Source organism: Anopheles maculipalpis, chromosome 3RL (assembly GCF_943734695.1).
Source record: "Anopheles maculipalpis chromosome 3RL, idAnoMacuDA_375_x, whole genome shotgun sequence".
In the NCBI taxonomy this organism is placed as follows: Eukaryota; Metazoa; Arthropoda; class Insecta; order Diptera; family Culicidae; genus Anopheles; species Anopheles maculipalpis.
Window position 1 is genome coordinate 30,428,706 of NC_064872.1, and position 15,453 is coordinate 30,444,158.

The 15,453-nt window shown below is 39.3% G+C and overlaps 1 protein-coding gene and 2 non-coding genes across 3 annotated transcripts in view; 1 reads left to right on the forward strand and 2 right to left on the reverse strand.

Moving 5' to 3' along the window:
- The window catches only part of LOC126564267 (SUMO-activating enzyme subunit 2-A), a 354,644-nt gene that overhangs the window by 91,695 nt on the left and 247,496 nt on the right, over positions 1-15,453 (forward strand). The window lies entirely within an intron of this gene.
- On the reverse strand, positions 414-485 carry Trnac-gca (transfer RNA cysteine (anticodon GCA)). The gene has a single exon. It is a non-coding gene; the product is annotated as a tRNA-Cys (tRNA).
- On the reverse strand, positions 1,052-1,123 carry Trnaq-cug (transfer RNA glutamine (anticodon CUG)). The gene has a single exon. It is a non-coding gene; the product is annotated as a tRNA-Gln (tRNA).

A 15,453-nucleotide genomic window follows, 5' to 3' on the forward strand; every position in this document is an offset into this window, starting at 1 on the left:
ATCGAATATTCAATATGGCTATGAGAGTAAGAGTTTTTTTTTTTAAATAATGTTTACTACTGATAGTAAGAATAAGTACATACCTTTTTTTAAAGCTATACCGTAACTCCGTTTTAAAGTGTTTAAATTTAAAATATTTTCTGCGGTTATCTAGCTAAGATCAGTCAATAAACTTGTACTGCTGTTATTTTTCAATTCATAATTATTATTGCAAACTCGTACCACGAATATCTTGTTGAGCTTTTTCAAACAAATAAGTTTCTCAACCAGGTTCCCACTTCTGAAGAACTACATTGTAAAAAGATTTGCATCGGTTATATAATAATTTTGAAACAATAAATCCTTATGCAGATACAAAAGGTTAAATGTTAAATAAACATGTAGAAAAAGTAGTAGAAAAAAGGAGTTATCCGAGGGGGCACCCGGGTTTGAACCGGGGACCTCTCGATCTGCAGTCGAATGCTCTACCACTGAGCTATACCCCCATGAAGCAAGTGTGCAGTTGCAGCGCAGTTCGTTGGTAGCGCATGCGATCTAAAAGTATGCGTAGTGAATCTATTTTTGTTTTGTTACTTAAAAACAAAAGAAAAGTTTTACATTTGGCTTTCTTGACTACAACATTACACTGAATTGAAATAATTCTTTGGTTAAGGCTTACGCTCAGAACTATCAAATAAATAATTCATGGATGAGGCGGACCAAACATGCTTGCCAATAATTTAAGCGATTCGCGCACCTACATTTACCATAAATTTGTAACAAAACGATGATCTCATGTGAACGATCGGACTATAGTGTTTGTGACAAATGTAATTATTTATCAAATTTGCTTTTGTTGCATGCATTAAAGCAGTAAAGTATACAATTTATAACCTGGAGAAATAAGAATCATTTATGCCTTACCTTTTTTTCCTTATAAAAAAAGCAACAACAACAAGATATCTTATCGCATCTCTCCACCCTCCAAAGAAGATAGGAAAAAGATCAACTTTAACGATTGTTGTTAATTTCGCTCGTTGCTGTTGATTGAGATTTTCCTTCTCAAATATGCAGGTTCCACCGAGATTTGAACTCGGATCGCAGGATTCAGAGTCCTGAGTGCTAACCGTTACACCATGGAACCCTATGAAAGAAGGGATTTTATTTTTATTTTTGATCTCGTGCTGATATTACCACGCCAAGATACTAAATCCATCCTGCAGCAAACCGTATGTGTAACACTTGTGAGAAAAAAAAAGGCAGAAGCTTACCCATAGCTTTTGAGGTCTTTCAAGAAATTGACCCACAAATCTAATGACACACTAGCCCACATCACATCAAGCACAGCACCGGGTGTGAACTGTTGTTTTCATTTACTTTAAATAAAAACATTTTTAAAAGCACCATTGCACACACTATGACGTGCAGAAGAACAGCAAGCAAATAATATTGGAGTTGTACCAGGTTGAGGTAGAGCAGCGACAATAAACGCCACCGTGTTCCATAAATTTTACCTACCTAAGCAGAAACAAACGTACCAGCTATAAGAAAAAGACCAAAACCCGATTGTACCCAGCCCGTGATCGATTGAAACCGTTTCGATTGCACATTCATTTGTTGCAATAAACAACACTAAGCATAGTAAAAAAGGAATCAGCTGCAAAGGAAAAAAAACTCCTATTGCTTGCGATTTATAAAACCAACCTTTTTGCATTCCAAGGAACTGGTTCTGTTTGGTGAGCAAAACTGATAAGTACAAAAAAACCTTAAAAATCGCCATATATCGATTTCGATACTAAATAAACGTAAGCAACAACTGATCAAGAGTCAACGATCGATATTTTCCTTTTTTGTGTATAATCAATTTTTGGTAAAGACCAGTTTTTTTTTTTGTGGGTGAAACCTAGATGACCCTCAGTCTACGTTAAAAAAAAAGCTTTTTCGGGCAAGGATAGTTGTAATGTCTAAAAAAACGCAAAATCATACCCTACAGAGACACAACGAAAAGCACCTTACTTTTACATTTCAAAGACACGTAAAAGTGTGGGGAAAATTCATCCCTAGGTTTTACATGCAAACGCAAAGTTTTAAAATATTTTGGCACACAAAGTTAGTGGTGCAAGTTTGGAAAACAGTGGCTCAGCTCCCCTTTTTTTGTGGGCATGATTCTTATAAAATTTGGCAGTGTTTTCAAGGCTTGCTATTATTTTTACGTTCGTCCATCCTTGTGATGAGGGTAAAATTCACAAGAAAAGCTCTGTGGTGGCTTTTTGTCTTTAGATGTGTTTGGTTAGCTAAAAACGCATGAGGGACCTTCCCGTTCTATCGTTCCTTTCGAAAACTGTGTCGTTTTGGGCCCTTTCATCACCCTAAAAAAGTAATAATATTTCAATTCTTTATAAGTATGTGATATATCTTGCTGGCCGATTTGCGATGCAGATTTTTCTTGCGTAGTTGTCTTTTTTATTTCGTCAGGGTAGGCTAATTGGGGGCCATGACAATATTTTGTTACTCTAAAAGAGTACTTGCAATTGCAAAAACTTCGTCCTTTAAAGTAGGAATCCTTTGGATGATCCAAATATAACTAACATTAGTACGAAATTGATCAAAGTTTTACCAAGACCAGCAACAATTTTGGGCTTCTTCGATTTTTCTATCACAAAAAGATGTTTATATCTTTGGACCTGCATTATCAGTTTATCATTACTGTTAACTTAAGGGAAGATATCTATAACCCTTTTAAATAATGAAATAGAAATCTGTATGCGTACAATATTATAAAAAAGTTTTTTTTTGTAGGTAGTTTATAAATAATCTTTAATAAATAATGCTTTATCTACAGTTTTAGATGTTTGTTTGTTTATTTTTTGTACCTTATTTACCTAAAATGTCAAGTTTAAAACAATTTCCTTGATCTGTTTTAGTTTCTATGAAATGCAAAGCAGTTAGTCAATATTTATCATTTTTATTTTAGTTCTTTTCATATGTTGCGTAAGTTGAATATATATCTATGAAACATGCTTCAAGTTTAAAAATATTCAGTTAACAGATCATTTCAAAGTAACTGATAAATAATGGTTAATTCATCCACGAACTTTTTGTGATAATGAATGATTTGAATCAAGCTTGCTGCTCAAGCTCAAGCTGCATCAAACCGATTTGAGAATGATTCAAAAATCTTAAACCAAGGTTAATTTCCCACAAAGGGGCGGAGCATAAGAGTGTGGGCCCTGCCCACTTTACATAGATTTCGTCGGTAACTGGTTTCGTCAAATCATGAATGCTTGCAAGTTTCGTTAAATTGTCAACGAAATTAAGGTGCATGTACATTCAACGCCAAACGGTCTAGAAGGGATGTTTTTTTTTTATTATTTTCGTGAAACTTTTTCTTGCTCTAGAAAGGATTTTGTAAGATGATCTAACATATGATGCTATTGCCTACCGATTCTGCAAAGAATATTTTATTATTATTTCAGTTCGATGTATTCTGCTAGGTTTCTAAAAACATTAACTATCTTGCCCAATCATAACTTTTATGACCAACCACTCCTCAGCGATCGATGTCATGTGATGTGTTGCTGACTGCGGTCAGATGTCCTGTGCCTTAAATTATTTCCAGTTTTTTATGTTAGTAATCCTGGTTGTGTGATAGTTTTTTGCTCTCGCACCAGGAAATGCCAATTTCATAGTTCTTAACTGGTAGAAATAATCCAATCTACGAATTCCTTCTAACACAAACAAAAAAAAACTCAGAGTCATAGTTTTAATTTTTGATAACCATGAGCACCATCCTCCCGGTCGCGCTCTGTGGAACGGAACGAATGACCTCGATGTTTCGTCTAATGAAACTGATATGAAAATCAATGGACATAGAATATAGGAAAACTAAAAATAAACTTGTTTTCCATTTTTGCTGATAGTTTTCCAGTGTCAGGAGCCCTTTATAGAAAGACATCTGAAATTGATTGTAACGTTAAATTTAAACTTCCTAATTGCCTTTGTGAATCACATTTTTTAAATTTTTTTGTCAATATGTAATCCAAAGGGTATACCACTGTGCAGTTGTCTCGGTTTGGCATTTCCCGTACAGTGCTGCACGAAGAATTTTCGAGCCTTCTTGCTGTCCTGTAAACATTTTCATTTTACATTTCATACAGACTAACCTTCTTTCAGCGATTGAATGACGCAATTTGTGGCTAAAAATTAGATCCAGCCGCTTATGAATTGTATTTGGTATTTATATATTTTTCGGATATACGCGAAAATTACCGAAAAGAAATATGAAAACCAACCTACTTAACGTTTTGTATGACGTCTGTACCTCAAGTGTCAAAAACTTCCCATATGACAGCACCTGACACACGCAATCACTTTGCTTGTGTGCATTTTTCAGTGTCGTTTCTGCTCATTCTCGGTGGTGAAAGAAAAGTTCGTTCACGGTTCCGCTGTGCTGTGCTGGAAATCGAGCGAAAATGTGCAAATATATCAGCCACAAGCCATCTTAACTTGGGCAGCAGCAATCGTATTGTGTCGAAAAGTAGTGAAAATGACAATTTTATACATTTAGGTTCGTGGTGGATGCGAGGAGTTTGTGTGGTTGCGTGCATGTGTGTGTGTAAGTGCGTTATTTCTTGTTATTCAATTCTATGCTATGGCGATTGTAAGTGCGTGTGGACCCTAGAAAGAAAGGTGCATTTCCGTCTAACCATGTAACAACAGGGAAAACCAATATGTGCTCTTTGATCGCTAATTGTAAAATGTACCTACTAGTTGCCTCATCCATTACGTGAAGTTTTCATACCTCCTCGAGCCATGCGACACGTCTCACGGGTGAAAAGAAATTTCAAGTATAATATCTTGTCCTTGTTTGGTGAAGGAGTCAAAACAAAGTGGGAGGTACATAAAAAAAAGTGTAGTCCACGCAAGGTAAATTGCTGACGTCTCGTCGAGACCTTCGTAGAAGAGAAACCAAATTACACAACATGTATCTATGCGAGGGAGAGCCGTGGAAGGAGCACAGTACAGTAGGAATGCATCTGTTTTATCGTCATTTTAGATAAAAGAAAGTACACTCCCCCTTTGGTGGTGGATCGTAGTGGAAAAGACTAAATATGGTGGTCGTGGCTCTTTCTGCATTGCGAAATTTACTTTTTGGCCATCTCCATTTGGGCCACTTGAACTGAAGGTATTTTTTTTTCTGTGTTGGTTGTGGATTTTGCTCTCATGCCTTTCGTTTCACAGCTGTCTTTATTGACGTGTGCGCCAGTTAGTTGGAGAGCAGAAATTGAGTAATAATTGCGTTTTGTGATCTTTTTCTCTCACAAACTGAAGCTAAATCGAGAGAGAAATGTTGAGTCCGGGTCAAACTACGCGGAGAAAATAAGTTCACAAGCATTTTCGATGTACACCAGCAGCATAGCTTACTGTGCATTTAGCTGGGAAGAATGAAACAAAATTCGTGTGGAAAAAAGTTTTCCTTTATTAAATATTCGCTTCCGGTTAACTAATGCGAGGAGGAATTACGTTCTGAAAAGTGTTCTTTTCTTTATCCCTGGGTAACCGACAGTTTTCACGCATTTTTTTTTAATGGCGCATCCTATTGTTCCTTGGTTTTACGTCTGATGTGTTCTGGAATTAAGTGATCAGTAGTGTGAATCGAGTGATTATGAAATTTAGCAAATACAAAAGCTGATAAAGCAGTGAATCAAGAGCATTTTAGGCTAAGAAAAAGTGTCCGCAAGCAAGTGAAGTTGATGAAAATTAGTGCAAAACAATTGGTTTTTGTCTTTGCTGTGCAAGAAAACCGGCCCAGTGCAAAATCAACCCTTATTCGTAAACATAGTCAGCGGTGGTGCAAAGGTAAAGAAGAAAAAACACAACCTGAACGTACGAAGAGAGACAGCGAGCGAAAAACAAACATGGCCGCACGTTCGCCAGCATCCCCAGCCCCATTATCGTTGACGCTGTCTGTTCCGTTGTTGGGGACAGTCAGGTCATCGATGCAGTAAAAGGTTTCCCTTAGCAGAAGGGAAGCAATCCGGAGAAGGAAGACGATAAACACAGGAGGCAGTGTTTTGTTCAGGTAGGCAAGAAAATCTGCATGGAATGTTTTTGTTGTTGTTGTTGTTTGGTTGGGGTTTTGTTTGCTTCATGCGATTTGACAGGTCTCGTCGATCGACCGGATGACATAACAACGGCAAATGGAAAATCGACGATCGATGGAAACGAAAGACAAACAAAACCGCGGGCAGCGCACCAATCGTGTGCAAAAATGGCTATAAATCGGCAAACTAACTCGCAATCAATGAGCGTAACGAACCATCATGGGGGGGGGGGGGGGGGGAGGGTTTGGTTGCTCACTGTGGAATTGGAATGTTTAATGGAACCAAGTCCAATGCTTTTCCAAATCGTTTAATATGTACCGGAATTCTTAGTGGTTTAAAAATCGATTGATGTACCAAACACAACTTCTCCATTCTAGTTCCAATGGCAAGTATAACAAAATGGAAAGGAAGCTCTCGCTATCATGTATTACCGTGCATAGTTTGGCGCTGCCCTCCAAAAGAATGCCGGAGAAGTCACGTGGCCACGCGAGCTACTTTTAGAATCCCCGCAACGCCCTGCCTCAAATCAGTCGTAACACGTAGCAGAACCAGCAGGAGGCTTGATGGTACGCTGCTGATGACGGGCTGAACAGTGCCTTGTGCAAACAAACTAAGCGACCGTGTAATGTGATAGCACACACTGGGAGGGGATACCTTCCTTTTTGTCACCACCAGCGAAAAACCCTCCATATCGAGGTGTTGTAGCAGGCCGGCCCATCCATCAATATACATTGACGAAGCTCCACCGATGTGCGCTAACAGAAAAGCTTGAGGCTAGGGAAGGTTTTAAGTGTCACGTGTGGATTTATTTTCCTTTCACGACGGTGGTCATGGCTGGAAAAACTAGTCCAGCGTGTTGTAGACCGGTCTGGTTATGGTGGTTGGTAAAGTACGCATTAGGCTATCATTATGGTGGTACTAGTAGGTACGGATACTGTTCCCACTAGTAAAGTCGGTATGTGATCAATACAACTTCTTCTGTAATTGATAAAATAGAACATAACAATGAGGATCATTTTTTGCTTTTCATAAAGTTTTATGATAACTCTAGACTTCACTGTAATGCATCTTCTCACATACTTATCACGCGTTTATCGCGGATGCAAAAGACCTCGATTCTACTCATGCTCTAACGCCATTGCTTGATAATTCTTTGCCTCAATTAGTCTATTTGGATGACCTAAAAAATATTACGATATAGATCGATTATTTGACCAGCCCACCGGAGCCTTGCGAATCTAATTAATTGCAAATTTATTATTATATCAAAGATGACTGCTACATTATGGGGCTGAAAATCAATTCCGAGCAGCTTCCAGTCGAGAAGAGTGGAAGTAGTGTTTTTGTCTAATCAGAGTTTTTGTCTAATCCGTATGAGAGTACTTGGTTCAAACCTCATCCGGACCCTCCTTCCGTGATGACGACTGTCTTTCCAACTATGTGTTATCAATAAGTCTAGTAAGCCAATTGAAGACCGACGTGGCCAAGTAGGTCGTTAAGCCACGAAGAAGTACCGGGACTGTCAATGTCCTACTAAGTTCCTACTTCTTCCGGTTTGAGCAATATTTTAAGTGGAGAATTCTTACAAATTTCTTACTATAATCAAATAAAATTTTAGTTGGTCAAACACTTTGAATGAAAATGACCTTCAAAATGTGTTTCTATATTATTTTCTCTTGTGTCAAAAGCTTGGATACAAAACGTTACAGTGCAGTTTAGTTATTATAGAGCTTAATTAAAATCCATTCGCATTGTAACGAGCGTAAAATGGCATTAATTTCACTCACAACAAACAATTGTACCAGTCTGATGTAGAACAAAAACAACCACACTCCTTATCACGTGCCGCGCTTACAATTGATCTCGATATCACGGTCGTATGTATTTGATTTTGATTATCAACGCGGACGCGGACAGCAGCACCCTATCATCCCTATCACCCGTCGTGTTGTAAAACGCGGTTTTGGCGTTCGGTGGAATATGATTGGGTGGGAAAAAAGATAAGCAACGGTTGGGTAACATCGGTCTGGCACGTTCGCTTTCGTTACCATTCGATGCTCCATTAACTTCACATTCACTTGGACGAAAGTTGGGAAATAAAAATGAAATTTCACAACATTACTATACATATAGATATACTATTTCATTTTGTCGAACAGTATTCTTTTGCAATAATACATGTTAAACAGTAGCATTTATGTTCAATTTTCTTGTCTAGTTCGCCTGCGAAACAATTACATGCAGACGTCACACCAGCAACAGGCTTGAAATTGATAAACCACAGTTGAAAGGAGGATCCAGATGGTGCCAATAGCTGATAAGCGAGAGCTCTATACGCTTCATGTTTCAAATTCCCGGATCCAACTATAACAAGGAACATCCGCAAGACAAGCACACGGTGGACTATCTCCCTGTTGTGGCGTCTGCGTTTGAACCTGCAATAATAATGCAACATCGCCGCTACGCGCTAGCAAAACTACGCGTTAGCGCCGCACATATGTATAAGCATACGTTTTACACTTTCTTCCGCATAATGTCGCTGCTCTTCGCATCCGTGTGTTCCCACCACCTTCCTGCTTCTGCTGTCGTGTGACGCTTGGTTGACCCGTGTACGCAGTAAATAATCCGACATCCGAACACTTGGTGAGGAGGGTATATCACGGATGCAAAGCAATGGACTGAAAAGTGATACACACACGCGCTATTGAAGCGAGAGAGCGGTGACGTGGACACTTTTGCGCTAGAAGCAAAAGATTTCGTAACACCTTGTGGCTTCTAGCAAATGGTGAAATGGTGCAGAGTTGGTAATAAATGGGAAGGTAAATTTTATGGAAATTGTAAATTGCTTGCATCTGTTGATAGATCTCAGCCAATTGTTCAGAGATATAAATTGCTTGGAGGTTTGAATGAACGCGGAAACAATTGAGCAATAAAGTTGTGTATCAAATTGTAGTGATGTCTACACTTTCTTTGCTAGAGAATCAGCAAATTTTATATTATACAAAGAAGTACTTCGACTTAACACAAAAATGAAATAGGTATTTAATTCCGTATTGGATGTAATTTTGCTCCTACATTCAGTAGGGCATGAATTAGGACCAGACCGGTGATGTCACAGCGACACCGGTTTTCACACAGCATGGACCGGGGACTTGTCTATCCAACTTCTTTTTCTTCTTCTTGGCCTGCTCAGGATTGAGCACGTCGCATCGACATGGCCATATCTCCAATCAGTTTCCAGGAAATTCGGTCCAGGGCTGCAGTCCTCCATCCACGGCTGCATGCGATCTGCGACAGGTTAGACTCCACTTGATCCAGTCAATGAGTCCGGCATCACGTGCCCCAGCTAACGTATCCTTCCGGCTTTGGCTACCGTCAGGATATCAGCACCGCCAAACAGCTCAGCTAGCTCGCGGTGACCACCAGTCTCTTCAGGTGGTCACTTCGATAGTTAACACAGGGACTGACGTAAGCCAGCATTGTTTTGTTCTTTTTTATTGCTGGTGACTAATTCTCAGCTAATTCTATGCGATAAAGATTAAAAAAAAACATTGTAGGTCTCAGCTCGAGTCCTGAAGTGGGGACCTCTTTAAACATCGACGCACTCTTATTTGAATCTTTTGAATTTTTTGTAAAAAGTGTAGTCTGTCGCTCAATCTGACCGTTTGTCATATTTGCGAGCACCGCTCAGACATGGCCCACGGATGTTGGATAGCTTATTCTCACAGGGATAATTTTTGAAGCTATTCTTCAATTGGAGTTCTTCAACTGTTTGGTTTTAGTTGCTTCAGATTAACTGATAAATATGGAATAGTTTGGCTGTTTCTTAAAGACATGATGCAAAGGGTGATGCAGAGTTAGATCGATCTCTACTCTGGATGATCAAGGATTTTCAAATTGTTATAACCCCGAGCTACGCCCGAGCTAAGCGTGCTACGGAACGATCCATTTCTTACACAGCGAGCGTCTGCTGCAGTATGATAATTAAAGTATTATAAAGGACAAACATTTAGCATGTGATCTACGCAGCCTAAAAGGAGGAATTTGTTGTCAACGGACGGATTGACGCGTGTTAATTGAAGAACTGTCACTATCATCGCATCCCGCTAATATGAACCCAGGATCTGTTTGTTTGCTTTGCGCGTAGCCCGGATAATGTGCGGTGGAGTGGTTAGCATGTAGAAAGGTTATCAATGGCCATCTTTTAAAGCCCGTCTTTGGCCACTTGTCACTAAGTGGAAATGGCAACACTTGTTCAATCGAGTGGTGTTTTTTTTTTCGCTTTCGTGAACGCAGAAAAGCCACATTTTGACCAGCGATCGACGTGTTCCCTATCATTCAGCACGACGTCGTAAACTATACACGAATGTGTGTAGAATTTCGCTTCCCTAAGCGCGTGTGGTGTTCGTGTTCAACGCGATTTTGTTGTGGTACACTGTGTGCCAAATTTAATTAACCTCAAGGCCATGGTGGCGTTGTTGGTAGCGCACGCGGACACAGGGAAAGTTTGTTTCCCAATTTCTTACCAAAAGTCGTTGACGGTTTACTTTTTATAAGGTTAATTTGCATTTCGGTGGTTCCCTTAGCGTGTATAGTTTGTTTGCGTCAAGTATGTTCGTTCTTTGGCTGGAACATGGTGAAACGGGAGGTGTGAGCGGTGTGAAGGAACGTTCATTCATGCGGTATATTACGCATATTACGCATCCAACAAAAAATGGGTATTTCGTCATAAGTTGTGGCGTTCAATCCATGGTTGTGTTAGGGCAACTGTAATTGATGAGTTTGCGCTGACGTAGGACAGTTTGCTTAATTACTTTAGGAGGGTTAATTACATGCAAAATTCATGGTAGTTATTCTTCAAACACATCACAGACTTCTACTACACTGCTTTATCTTATCACAAAGTCAGAAAATTTTGATGCTAAATTGTTTTAAAAAAGAAGTATTTGAAATATTTGTTTCATTTAAATTTGTTTTTGACAATACGGCACTGGATCGTAATAATCAATTATAAATAAAATTGGTTTTGTCCCGAATAGTTATACACACCTGTGCCCCTTCCTTATTCGTTTCAGCCTTCTTTCTTCTGAAATGACAATTTTTAACCTCGCGAAAGAATGCTCGTTTTGAATGCCAATGTTTGGCGTAAGGGAATTTTCTATGCCTGCAGAAAAATTGCTCCATCTTTTTGAAGCACCATACGTAACAATGGACTTGCTGTAGCAGCCGAAGGTGTAGCAACCTACACTTTCATGGTTTTACTTCCTGCCAAAACATTCACTATCTCGGATGTATATTCCTTTTTCTCTCTCTCTCTCTCTTTTTGTGTGCGCATCAGGAAAAGCTCGTTATGTAACGGTGGTTTTCCTTGGAATGGAAAGAGGGTCACCAGATGCTGTGGTCACATGGGTAGAATGAGCGAGAATTTCCAAGGTCATTCGCGTGCTCCTGATACTGATTTTTATGCTGTTACTGACACAAAGCCAGCCGTGTTTTGAATAATATTAACTTGTTTTGGAATTTTATGTTGTTCGTTAAATATGGGTTTCTTGCTTAATAAACATTAATTGCCATTAAAAATTATGAAATATGTAAGGTATGTGTACTGAGGGAGCAGTATCCTTTCCAGTTAGTAACTATTTAATCTTATCTGATCACATTCTTAACACCATTTTAAGTTCATGTCGTGTCCCTTATCCTAAACATTAATCTAAATCAAATTAGAAGCCCGTCCACCCCACACCGCCGCAGGTTCGCAAATGCAAAGCCGGCCCGGCAACATAAATCTGGCTGAAATGTTTTCACTTTCCCTCTGGGTCACAAAAGGGAGCTGTTGTTGTTGTTAGTGGCGTCTTCTTCACTTGATTAATCATGGTCTACAGCTGGTACATACAAAAAAAAACTTCCCCGCAATAGTGCAGTGTCCGACACGACAAAGCAAAGCACGGTATTCATGTTTTCTAAACCACACAGCAACAAAGCAAACTACACGGCACACGGAACACGGGAACAGTGGGCAGGTTGAGGAATGCACTTAGCGGTAATAGGTAGCGGGTGAAATGGGTGAGATTTTATGGCCAACCACAGTACCGGAAGTCGCTAGTGTCGGGAAATGCAAGGCTATGCAATCTGTGTGATGATATTATCAATGTGAGTGATATTGCTGCTATAGCTTGCCACTCAGCCCTGGGTTTGTTTGAACGTGGTTGTGAATGAATCACAATAAACAATGACTTCGTTGACGTACAGTATTTGTGTGATATTTGCGACCAGACGCCATTGAAATGGGAGCCCTAGCATGTCAAAATGCATTCCATGGGTCAAGCAAACAGAGGGAAGTCTTGAATTTTATTTCAAAGCAAGCGAAACATCGGCTCTTCGGTTTTAAAATTTCGTCTGTTTTATTTCGCTTTTGAACAAATCTGTGTCCGCCAACTAAGGTACTACTAAGGCAAAATTGCTAAGGACTACCAACACGGCGGTCGATTGGAAAAAGGCGTCCAATCGGATCCGAATCCAACAGCACGATAATCCGAACATGATGAAGAGGATGGTATCGGAGTGATTGGGTGTACGGATCGTAGAAGAATTTGTACATTAAATAATTGTAGACTCCCACTGCAAAAATTCTTTAGCCTTTTCAGATGTTCAGAAAACAAATAACGCAGAGGATTCTCTGTTATCTCTAAAGAACAAGATGTTATCGTACAATATGGCGAAGCACCATGTCAAACCCGATCTCAACGACAATCGGTAGAAAACATGATGTTTTGACTCGCAGTTTTGTGGTGTCTTGGTGAGCATTGTGAACCTTTTCGATACTGATTACGATCGAGCGTTGTCCTTTGTTGATCCAATACCCCGATTGTAACTATCCTATCTCAACGGCCTAGAAAGAGGTTACGGGTTCGGTTGTCCAATGTTATTTACAAGACATGACAAGCAGGACATTATCCTATGTACTATACTGAAGCCTGTAAACAATTGAACACCTTGTGTGAAGAACTGAAGCTAGCAGTAAACTATTAAGTAAACTTATTTCTGGCATCATCTTGACAATGTTATTGATACAGGGAACTGCAAATGATAGCGTGCGGCGGGCTAACTTTAGAGAATAGCGCAAGCGCTTATGAAATCCTTGACCACTTATATAAAAAAAAATCTGAATAGTTTTGCGAATCAGCAAAAATAGACACAAAATTCTCTAAAATAGTTACGGAAGCCGGTGCGATTGATATGGAAAATGTATACTAGCAGGTTGAAGAGTTAAAAATGTAAACAAACTTTTTTACGATAATATTTTATAAAACCTAGATTCTGCGCGCGAAAATCAAATGAAAATTCTTTTCATATAGTAATAAATTAAAAAGTACTTGGTTTTTACCATCAAACGACAAAAATAAAAAAAACCTGATTCCGAAAAACATTCTGCTATTCGAATTCGAGATTTGAACCAGTGCGTATATACTAAAGCGTTCAAAAATCGTTCAGGCGAGCAACGGTTCGACAGAACCGTTTAGTTATGAACATCATTTCATCGTTTTATGTTCGTCTAGAAAGCGCAGTATTTTACCAAAAGTATGTATGTTTTTGTGAATTGTATGTATTACAAGTATTCTCAAAATGGCTGTTAATTTTTGGTGCCTTGTAATTATAAAATATTATCGTAAAAAAGTTTGTTTATATTTTTCAACTCTCCAACCGGCCTCTTATACATTTTCCATATCAATCGCACCGTCTTCTGTAAATATTTTAGGGGAAAGCGGGACACACATATAGTAGTTTTGTTTAAAAATTGCTTGTTTCTATAGTATCAATCCGGATTGAGTTGATGATGTTAAAAAATGAATCTTTAAACGTTCATTATACTGTAAATACTGTCAGAAGCATTGCTTTAATTTCAATTGCTACCGACGATGGAGCACGGAGCTGTGTTGTTCTGTACTCATGCTCGATTTGTTTCTCCATCGTCTAATTCTAAGAGAGAGACCGAAACATGCCGGCCGGTCGGTATGGCCTTTTGGGGGTTTGGTCGATTTCGACATGACGTGCAATGAAAACGTCATGTTTTCGGTTCTCCCTGCCACGGGAGGGAGCATTTTTTTGGCGAGGGTACCAATAAAAATAAATATCCCCGGTGAGAAGATCGCACCTCTAGTGTGTGCCCGCATATCCGTACGTGTGATATGGCGAGAAGCTGATGCGATGTTATTTATTTTGGTATATTTGTTTATTTGCCCCTTCTCTAACACTCTAACTTTACATCGTCTTCCCGCTCTGTTGAGAGACATTGTCACCTCTATGACTGTAGCGCATACATACACTACCACCACTGCCCAGAATTGGCTTGTACACAACCGCATACCACAACAATAATAAAGCGACGCATCACGTACATGGAGCAGCAGCAGCAGCAGCCGTGGCGAATTCATGTGTCGTCTATTGTGCCTCCTGCCAAGTGATGCGTTGTGCGGTGCAAAGTGCGTGTTTGAATTGCGTTACGTGCCGTTTTAATTGCGCTCGTGTGACGCGCATTAAACCGTTTGCACAGTTGAGCGAGTTTATGTCGTCTAGTCGATTTGGTTCTAGCGTTGTATTGAAGCATTATTCGTACAGCTTTTAATGCTGTGCCACCCAAATCGGTTGCGTGTTTTGGTCGAGGTATTCAAATAGTTTGCAAAAAGCAAACCACAGAGCTTAGGCAGGATAGACTGCTTTTTTCTTTCCTCCCTGAATATGAAGCGAAACGGTGAAAATGGTCCCCTGTCAATTGCTGGTAATGCGTATGGCTTCTTAAAATGAGGACACTCGCAGTAATCGAGATGATGATGATGATGATGATGAGGCAGTTGACATTAGCTGTGAATGTCAGGTATTATGCCAGAGGATGTTATCAACCCATCTTTGTTTGCCCTTATTTATGCAAACGTTGAGGGTTGTGAAAATGTTAAAGAAGGACGAACTCGTTGAAGGATGATAAAATGAAACATTATTGTATTATCTTTATGTAAGAAAGATAAGCGCTCAAGGCCCTTACGTTTGCAAAATACGTGCATAACATTTGGTCAAGAGAAGAGAATAATGAAGCTAAAATTCTTTCATGTTATGACAAATATCAGTTTGTGTACATTCGATACAAAAGTTCACATATCGTGATATAATGCATTTTTAAATTGGAAAAAGTTCTTTATATATTTTTGTTTTCTAAAGCACAGTCTAAGCCATATTACATCGTGAAGGTTGTTTACGAATTTTTACTCGAAACGTGTAATGCTAATACGTCATTGGACCTCTCGACTTGTGACGGGTCACAACAACAAAATTTGAAGTCGTAACTGAATAAACGCACACACCCCACTCGTGTGGGTCT